The sequence below is a fragment of the Coregonus lavaretus genome (genome assembly GCF_964263955.1).
Source record: "Coregonus lavaretus genome assembly, chromosome: 3".
In the NCBI taxonomy this organism is placed as follows: Eukaryota; Metazoa; Chordata; class Actinopteri; order Salmoniformes; family Salmonidae; genus Coregonus; species Coregonus lavaretus.
Window position 1 is genome coordinate 28,709,049 of NC_139990.1, and position 10,485 is coordinate 28,719,533.

The 10,485-nt window shown below is 38.4% G+C and overlaps 2 long non-coding RNA genes across 3 annotated transcripts; one reads left to right on the forward strand and one right to left on the reverse strand.

Annotated features, from left to right (window-relative positions):
* Nucleotides 1–1,715: 1,715 nt before the first annotated feature.
* Nucleotides 1,716–4,309, forward strand: LOC311114790. Of its 2 annotated transcripts, none has more exons than XR_014611149.1 (5): nt 1,716–1,910; nt 2,567–2,761; nt 3,072–3,158; nt 3,813–4,066; nt 4,147–4,309. It is a non-coding gene; the product is annotated as an uncharacterized lncRNA (long non-coding RNA). The 2 variants fall into 2 exon arrangements; XR_014611150.1 differs by lacking the exon at nt 1,716–1,910 and adding an exon at nt 2,126–2,209.
* A 180-nt stretch (nt 4,310–4,489) lies between these two features.
* On the reverse strand, nt 4,490–5,982 carry LOC311115580. Its single transcript, XR_014611288.1, has 4 exons — nt 5,718–5,982; nt 5,374–5,622; nt 4,996–5,266; nt 4,490–4,675 (listed from the first exon to the last, which is right to left on the reverse strand). It is a non-coding gene; the product is annotated as an uncharacterized lncRNA (long non-coding RNA).
* Between the last annotated feature and the right edge of the window lie 4,503 nt (nt 5,983–10,485).

Consider the following 10,485-nt stretch of genomic DNA (forward strand, 5'->3'; position numbering starts at 1 on the left):
TCTGTGGCTGGAAGAACAACAGGATGTGGCCAGAGAAACAGCTGCAGGAAGCTGCTGTATAGCCTGATGTTAATGAGACGATGGAAGCACATTCCTTTTCCTGACGTCTATGGAATTTCCTCTTCCAATTAATAATTAAACTCCCATCCCTCCATGCCCCCTTTATTTTGTGATGATATTAGGGGTACTTCTTGCTCTGAGGGCTGTGAGTTCCTATGTGGACTCCCAAAGAGCTCTGACAGAGGTGAGAGGTCTTTAACTCATTCTTTCACTGTTGATTTACTGCTTATGTTTACAGGCTCGACTCTAGAGACTCATATATCGGTATAGGCCTAGTGGACAGACAGAGGTAAAATGGTTTCTGACACAGGGGTCAGTGAGTGTGTTTTGTGGAACAGAACCTAATGTAGCCTGACAGGGACTGACAGCCTTAGTGTTATCTTCCATGTTGTTCATAGCAGAGACTCTCTCTTTTTCCACCAGGAATAAAGGGTGCTCCTAAGGTAAGAGAGAAATACAAGACTTGGAGCCAGAAAACTATGGAGGACTAAAAGTGCCACAATTAAATAAATAAATACACCATTAAATAATTACTTAAATGTGTCATTAATTAATTAAAATTAGAATTAAATACATAAATGTGTTATTAAATGTGTCATTAATTAATTCAAATACCGATTCATTTTATGTAAAATACATATATAATAATTTCACTATTTACATTTACATTTCATGATCCTGCATTGCAGTGATTCATGAATTACTTAAAACTGTCAAACTGACCCATCAAAAGTTGGTAGGCGGAACCTAACGCCTGATTGGTTACCCTCTGCATCAAGCCAAGACAAATCAATTCCGGATAATGGATTGATGCAGAGCTACTGAACACATTCCAATACACTGGGTGGCGCTATTCACCTCTACGTTGGTTTAGGGGGGGGGAAGCATAAACCTAGCTAGTTCGCTAATCGGCTAAATGGTGTTAGCTGGCTTGAGCATCCCAAGATAGAAGTAGAGGCTGTTTTAGCTGACTGGTGACCATTGAGCTGTTACGTTTTTCTGTGTTGCAGCGGAGGTAGCAAGGCTCTTTGCGCCATATAACATTGGAGCCAGAAGGAATATGACGAGACGACCAGCACAAGTCCAAGTTAGCCGAAGAAGCTACACACACACTGTCTGTTGTTTGGCTGACCACAATGCGGATAAAATTCCAAGCGTACTGTTTAAAGCTGAACTTCTTACTTCAGGACTTGGAGAGCAAAAAGTAACATTTTCAGGTCAGTGCGAAACTAGGCATTTACCAAAAGTAAAAAAAGTTTGTACTGTCTGTGGCTTGTTGAAATTATTTGCATTTCTTTTTATAGTGACTCAAACTTAATTGGTGTTCATAGTGTCAATAATAGTTATCACAGGCTTATTTGCTTAATTTAAGGTGAGGTGAGTTATGATTTTGTTTTGTTTTTTTCTCCAGGGAATGACCACGATCCCATGGTTATAACAAATAAACTGATGGAAGTGTTTCCGAAGCTCCAACAAGGGGGAGGCTTTGAATTTCTAAAACTTGTAGGATCTACTCGCAGTCGAAATCTTGCGTTGCTTCAGTGTCCCAGCACTGGATACACCCTTGCCTATCTGAAAGATCCATCGACGATGATTGGACAGGCTACAATCTACATACGTCCACTTCAACAGGATCTACCCTTAGATTGTGTACATACATTTACAGAGACTTAGTTTAATACATAATCAAAACAAAGATTACTGGTGACTTTTAATCATTAATTAAAAGCCATTTGTTGTTGTTGTTAGGAGAGCTCACGTCCTGCCTCTGGTCCAGTCATCCCCTGCATCACTTGTCAGAAGGAAGTTCCCTTTTCAGAGATGAAGCTGCACAGATTGAGCTGCAATGGGTATGTACTTCTTAAAGCAATGCAAGGGTAGCATAATTTATTTTCTTTGGGAATATGTCTCTCTTATTGTTGTGCACACAAATAAGCGAGTATGACCATCATTTCAATTGTGTTAACTTCAAGGACACCCATGCAGGAATCAGAAAGAGAACAAGAGGGAGGCCAAAGTGAAGAAAATGATAGTGAGACAGCCCTAGTCAGTGACAGTGTTCCAGTGAGGCCTGAAACATCAGCTGAGAGTGCAGTAGTACCGGCAGTGATTGTCAACGAGGAGTTGGATCGCAAAGAAACAGACAGTGGTTTGTGTCATCACAATAGTGTTGCTATAAGATTGTGTGTAACTGAAAAGTTAATAGAAAGATAACACCTGTAGGATATAATTAGATAAGATAATACAGTTACAGACAATTAATAACATGCAACTGGGTTTTTCTATTTTTCTAATATTTAGTTGTAGTTGTTTAGTAGTGCTGTTTTTATGTCAACTCAGCGTTGTGACAGGTTCTGAAGATGTTGGGTCTCACGTTTTGTCAGTGAAATGAACAGAATTTTCCTCCTGTTCTGTAGAGTGAGAGGATATCTGTATATGCAGGTAACATGCCAACTCACAATATGTCTCTCTGTAATAGATAACTTTATTGTTGTTGTTTGTTTAGAATGGAAGCTTATTAAAGAACCCACTCAAGCTGCCAAAGTTTTCAAAGAGAATCTGCTAAGGGAACATGCAACTGGGAAACCACTTAGAATGAAGATGGATGTAAGGGACTCTGAAGAGGACAGGGAACGGGAGCTTCTCTTATTCTATAAACAGCAGCAAGAATGGGCATGTCCACTTCATTGTACTCTGGTTGGTAAGTAATATAACATTTATAATATAAATACATCAGTACAGTTTATACCACTCAAGTAGCTTATATGGAATTGTTAAATGGGAGAATGGAATGCACAAAATTATATAATTGATAAAAATGTTATATGTATGTATGTGAATATTGTGCACAATATACTCTTGTTATCTGGAATAATCAATATTAAGGATGCTATTCTAGAATTACAGCCAATAGAAGTTTTTCTCCCTTTCTTGTTAAATGTTACCAAATCCAGTTACCTGTATTAGGCCGCCACTTTTTTTCCAGTGTTATTATCAGTATTTTATTTCAGGTGATGTTGCTATCGGAGAGGGAGTGATGCGGTACTTTATGACAACAATCATATCCAAACTCCAGTTTGGATTCAGTCTAGATCTTGGTAAGTATCTTACTAATTTTTTGAAGGTTAATCCATCTATAAATTGCAGAAATGTCTGTCTGTAGCGCATGTCTCTCAGTTAGTCCGATGGATTTCAAACTTGACAGGTGTCTTGCTCTGGTCACGAGTAAGTGCAGTGCCAAGTTTGACGACGTTTGGATAAACGCAAAAGATAGCGTTACATATATAGGTAAAAGAAGCACACATTGGCTTTTGCCGCTCTTGCTGCTTGCCATTCTCACACTGCATGCAACGCTGACTGAGCACCTGTTTGTGTCGTGACTCACTCTACACCGCCTCTCTCTATGCGCGCGCACACACACACACGCGTACACGTACGTTCTGGTGGTTGATGAACGCGGATATGTGCTGTTTAGCGGAGGGCCGGTGGGCAATGTTTTGTGTCAGGTAAGTCTGTAGTAGGGTATACAGGGGAATTGAATTTGAAGTGGTTTGGGGTCCTTCTGTAAGTCATTTTGGAGTAGGCTACAATTTGGTTTAAGTGAATTCTACAAGCAGCAATACCACAGGCCAAGTAATCGCCACTAGTATGATGTAATCTATCTATCTATCTATCTATCATACATTTTTATTTAATGTATTTAAGAGGTTAATTGTTGTGACTTTATTCCCTGCTCTCTTGGTACTTTACAGGAGGAATGGGCCGAACACTGCTATTTGAGGGTGAACCTGACCATCTTGTTCCAGCAGCATCAGAGGCACTTATTGAAAGCAACCTCTTCCGGGTTGCAGGAAGGATGTTGGGCCACACCTTTCTGCATGATGGTCCCCATGTCACAGGACTAAGTCCTGCTGTAATTCATGTACTGTTCAATGGGGACCCTGAAATGGCTACTGTTGTTACAGAAGACTGTCCTGATCTGCACATCAGGAGCATCATAGAACTGGTATGTAACCTAAAAGAAACTTTGCCATGTAAAAAATATTGCTTGGGCAGATATAATAACTTGTATGGTCTTAATTCTAGCTTGAACATGAAGATCTTACACCGGAACAGAAGGACACAGTTTCAGATCTTTCCATGTCTTGGGATCTTCCGGAATTGACACAAGTTCAGTGTCTTTGAAAACATTAACACACTGTGCAGTAGTTGACTTTTTTTTCTTCCATTTACTAAAATCAAACTGTTCTGCACCTTCAGTGCTAACAGTACAGCATTCATGTTAGTCATTCTGTGGACCATAATGAGACAGGAAGCTTCAAAGAAACAGCTTTTTTTCCTTTCTTTTAAAAGGAAAGTAAACTTTCAGTATTTCCTTGCTTGTTCTAACACAACAAATAAAAACATGGGTTGGACATCAGTCTAAGATTCTTGATAACACTTCCACAGTCTCTACATATAGTCTAAGTGCATCAGTAACAGAAACTCCTGGAGCTGGCAAAATTGCAACCTCTTCATCTGAGAGCTCACGGGCCAGCTGAACCTCGGGGACTGACACAGTGCCTCGATGAAGGCAGTGAGGTCCGTTCCAATCGATCCCATATTCTTCAGGAACCTGAATGGATGACAAGCATAATCAGTCTTGTACTTAAAACTAGTTTGACATGTCCTTACACAAGATTGTTATTTTTGGTCACCAAGGCAGTGAGAAATGAAATGTTACTTATTCAGTTTTTTAAAATAATACAGCTTTGCATAGTATGCACTGTAGAAACTACAGCTCACAGGTTGATCTTTAAAAGCTCGGGAGATTTTAAAGAGACAATAATCTATAGTAAATGTTTCATTTAAAGTATCACATTTAGCACCATTTTTTTCTCCCATAATTCCTTTGGGGAAACAATTTTAAGAAAGTGTTTAAAGTTCATTGTTAACCTCAGTAGGATCCTCCTCAGGGCCTTGCTCTCTGTAACTTCTCCAGAGTTGCTGTGGTGACTGATTCCTTTCAGTTCTAAGACCGTGGAAGTTCCAAGCATCTCGAAAAGAGTCGAGGCTTTGCTGAACCAGTGGAAGGAAAATCCGGTGCAGAGCGAAAAGATGGACTTCATTGTCTGGATTCAGTGTCTCCTGATCTTCCAATGAAGTAAAGATCTGATAGAAGAGGTCCAGGGCATGTTCATAAACATCTCTCCACATCCTCTCTATTCTGTGTTTAGGATAAAATTGAGAAATTGTTAATTTATGACATATGCTAAAGTACATTCAACTAGTATGTTAGTTGTGTGAGCCTAGTTGCCAAACATATTTCTTTACCGCTGATTGTGGACACTTCTGCCTGTGATGTGTGAATTCCTGTCGGTACCTCTGCTTCTGATCATGAATTCTGCTACATCTGCATTCTCCCCCCCTTTGTCAGACCGTACCCTTGATGGCAGCCCATACTGCTCAACAGCGGCGATAAAGCTCTGTAAGACCGTATGAGCTCTATTATTGCCGGCCACAGTCAGGTAGACCACTAAACGACTGAATCCATCCACCCCACCGTGGACAACAAATCTCCACCTGTTGCAAACACATGAAAAAATATAACTTTATTGTATAACAATTGTAATGAAACATATAGAAAGATGCATTGTTTATCTGCTAATATCACTGACCTGATAAGCTTATGGTGGCCATCTATATGCCACAAAGAGTTTGGGCCAGGAACAAAATACTGCCGTCGCCTTAATACACGCAGCCTCAGACGTCTCATGTAGACTCCCTCTGCATTGACTCTGCGTAAAGACTCTTGCAGTCTTGAGACTGAGGGGAGGAATTTAAAATGAATAACCACACACTCACTGGCTACTTATTTTGAGGATATAGTGGTGTCATAATAAAATAAATAATGTGTGTAAAACAGTCAACTATTACAGAACCACCACAGCTTCAAAAATGTACTTTACTGTCAGATATTGTACATATACATACATACATACATATATATATATATATATATATACATATATATATGTATATATATATATATATATATATATATATATATATATATATATATATATATATGTATATATATATATATATGTATGTGTATATATATATATATATATATATATATATATATATATATATATATATATATATATATATGTATGTATGTATGTATGTATATGTATGTATATATATATATATATATATATATATATATATATATATATACATACACATATATATACACATATATAAAAATTATATATACATATACATATATATATATATATATATATACACATACATACATATATACATACATACATATATATTTATATATATATACATACATATACATACATATATATATATATTTATATATATATACATACACACATATATATACATATATATACACATATACATATATATACACATATACATATATATACACACATAGATAGATAGATAGATAGATAGATAGATAGATAGATAGATAGATAGATAGATAGATAGATAGATAGATAGATAGATAGATAGATAGATAGATAGATAGATAGATAGATAGATAGATAGATAGATAGATAGATAGATAGATAGATAGATAGATAGATAGATAGATAGATAGATACCACATGCTCGAACAGAGATGACCTGAGATTTTTTGCCTCCTATGATATTTTGCTTTTCTATGATTATATTATACCCTTTACAGCAGGGGCACATCCGGACAGCTGAGAATATTACTGTCAGATATTGTTCCACCTCTATTAAACAGGAGGCTAAAAATCACAGGACATGTCTATCCTGATGATACAAGTCAGCCGTCCTGAAATGTGTGTTTCTCTTCACATTTCTTCTACACATTCTACATCTCAGAGGCGATGTCTTTCCATAAGCGGGCTTCCTTCACCTTTCAAAGGGGCAGAGCTCCAAATTAAAATACATTTAAATAATGCCCATATTATTATCTACTCACTTGGAACATGCACACCTCTTGCATTCAGGTGACCACGCATTAGCTTGTAGCCGGTGTTTGGATGACTTCTGTGAATTTCACTTACAATACGGTCTAACTCCTCATCATTCACAGCTGAATAGAGATCTGTCTTTCTGTACAAACAAGAAAAACACAACATCAAGTAATGTTACCTTAAACGTCATATTCTTTCCGAGTGTATGAGAGCAGCAATTCATAAACAGAAAACTCATGAATTTAGTGTAAATACCTTAAACTGTATTGTTGCATGCGCCTCCTGATGGTCCTCTTTGACACACCGAACATCGCTGCAATTTGAACTGCGGGAACTCCACAAAGAAGTTGATGCTCCAGAACTGCACTCGGTATGTCAAACGCCAAACGCCCCGGTCCCTGTGTGTGTTGGGCCTGAAGTGCCCTGGTACCAGAGAAGCGGTGGACAACTTCTTCTAGATTTGCAATCACTCTGTGGTCGATATCTTCGTCGGAAAGTGCGGAAATGACTCCAACAACTTCAATAAGTTCCTCTGCTTTACTAGCTACATGCTCTGGGTCAGCAGGTCCTGCTTCTACATCCTCTGCTAAGTTTAAAATGTCTCTAACCAACTCCCTGGAAAGTTCACGGAGATCCTCCATTGTCTCTATCCAGGTTGGCCTACTCTACTTCAGACCAAAGCAATGGATCAGACTAGATTCGCGTTAGCCCCGCCCACTGACTTTGATGGGTCAGTTTGACAGTTTTAAGTAATTCATGAATCACTGCAATGCAGGATCATGAAATGTAAATGTAAATAGTGAAATAATTATATATGTATTTTACATAAAATGAATCGGTATTTGAATTAATTAATGATACATTTAATTACACATTTATGTATTTAATTCTAATTTTAATTAATTAATGACACATTTAAGTAATTATTTAATGGTGTATTTATTTATTTAATTGTGGCACTTTTAGTCCTCCATAGAAAACATGGAGGGGAAGAAAACCCAGGAAAATAATACTCTTGCTTTGTCTAAATACAATATCTTCTGGCCATTCTGCTGCCCTAGGCAAGACAAAAATACTGCCACTCCTACTAGAATAGTCCCAGTAAGCAAAATGAAGTTGAAAAGATGTGTAAAATACTTTACATTTTGGTTAAATTTAGGGTCTGAATGAAAGGTGAAAATAAGTATTTTCCAGACGTTGAAAATACGTATTTTTCGGACGTTGAAAACAGGTTCATGTTTTAATCTGAATGAAAGTTGAAAAGACATCATTTATAGACATCTACAGTGGGGAAAAAAAGTATTTAGTCAGCCACCAATTGTGCAAGTTCTCCCACTTAAAAAGATGAGAGAGGCCTGTAATTTTCATCATAGGTACACGTCAACTATGACAGACAAAATGAGAAAAAAAAATCCAGAAAATCACATTGTAGGATTTTTAATGAATTTATTTGCAAATTATGGTGGAAAATAAGTATTTGGTCAATAACAAAAGTTTCTCAATACTTTGTTATATACCCTTTGTTGGCAATGACACAGGTCAAACGTTTTCTGTAAGTCTTCACAAGGTTTTCACACACTGTTGCTGGTATTTTGGCCCATTCCTCCATGCAGATCTCCTCTAGAGCAGTGATGTTTTGGGGCTGTCACTGGGCAACACAGACTTTCAACTCCCTCCAAAGATGTTCTATGGGGTTGAGATCAGGAGACTGGCTAGGCCACTCCAGGATCTTGAAATGCTTCTTACGAAGCCACTCCTTCATTGCCCGGGCGGTGTGTTTGGGATCATTGTCATGCTGAAAGACCCAGCCACGTTTCATCTTCAATGCCCTTGCTGATGGAAGGAGGTTTTCACTCAAAATCTCACGATACATGGCCCCATTCATTCGTTCCTTTACACGGATCAGTCGTCCTGGTCCCTTTGCAGAAAAACAGCCCCAAAGCATGATGTTTCCACCCCCATACTTCACAGTAGGTATGGTATTCTTTGGATGCAACTCAGCATTCTTTGTCCTCCAAACACGACGAGTTGAGTTTTTACCAAAAAGTTATATTTTGGTTTCATCTGACCATATGACATTCTCCCAATCCTCTTCTGGATCATCCAAATGCACTCTAGCAAACTTCAGACAGGCCTGGACATGTACTGGCTTAAGCAGGCGGACACGTCTTGCACTGCAGGATTTGAGTCCCTGGCGGCGTAGTGTGTTACTGATGGTAGGCTTTGTTACTTTGGTCCCAGCTCTCTGCAGGTCATTCACTAGGTCCCACCGTGTGGTTCTGGGATTTTTGCTCACCGTTCTTGTGATCATTTTGACCCTACGGGGTGAGATCTTGCGTGGAGCCCCAGATCGAGGGAGATTATCAGTGGTCTTGTATGTCTTCCATTTCCTAATAATTGCTCCCACAGATGATTTCTTCAAACCAAGCTGCTTACCTATTGCAGATTCAGTCTTCCCAGCCTGGTGCAGGTCTACAATTTTGTTTCTGGTGTCCTTTGTCAGCTCTTTGGTCTTGGCCATAGTGGAGTTTGGAGTGTGACTGTTTGAGGTTGTGGACAGGTGTCTTTTATACTGATAACAAGTTCAAACAGATGCCATTAATACAGGTAACGAGTGGAGGACAGAGGAGCCTCTTAAAGAAGAAGTTACAGGTCTGTGAGAGCCAGAAATCTTGCTTGTTTGTAGGTGACCAAATACTTATTTTCCACCATAATTTGCAAATAAATTCATTAAAAATCCTACAATGTGATTTTCTGGATTTTTTTCCCTCAATTTGTCTTTCATAGTTGACGTGTACCTATGATGAAAATTACAGGCCTCTCTCATCTTTTTAAGTGGGAGAACTTGCACAAATAGTGGCTGACTAAATACTTTTTTTCCCCACTTTATGTTTGGACCAAATCAAGTCTGGTCCAGACCGGACAAAATCTGAACTAAACATAGATGTCTACACCAAAAAAAGATGTCCAAAAGGCGTCAGTGTCGGTCCATGCTTACTGAAGTATAGCCTACAGTGTCACCTGAAATTTTATTTTAGGAATGCCCATCTATGTGGTAGGCCTACAGTTTGTAAAACACCAAAAAATACGTCCGGTTTGGACAGGACCAAAAAAAGTTGTCCAAAAAACGTTGGCGGAGTAGCCTACGATGTCGGCCCGCAATGGAATTTTATGAATGCCCATCTATGTGGTAAGCCTATCGTTTGTAAAACAGGCCATTGCATTGGCTTTATTAGTCCTGATTCGTGTGACTAATCAATTTGTCTATTTAAGCTCTGAATATCAGCTACCCAACTTTATCAGGAGTTATCCTGAGCCTATTTGCAATGTGTTTACACAGCAGGAAATGCAGAAGTACTTTCTTTTTCGCTATGATCAGCTCGTAAAAAATGTACAGACACAAATTTGAAACCACAGATCATGACAATTTAGCCCACGTGATGAAACTCCTGGACAT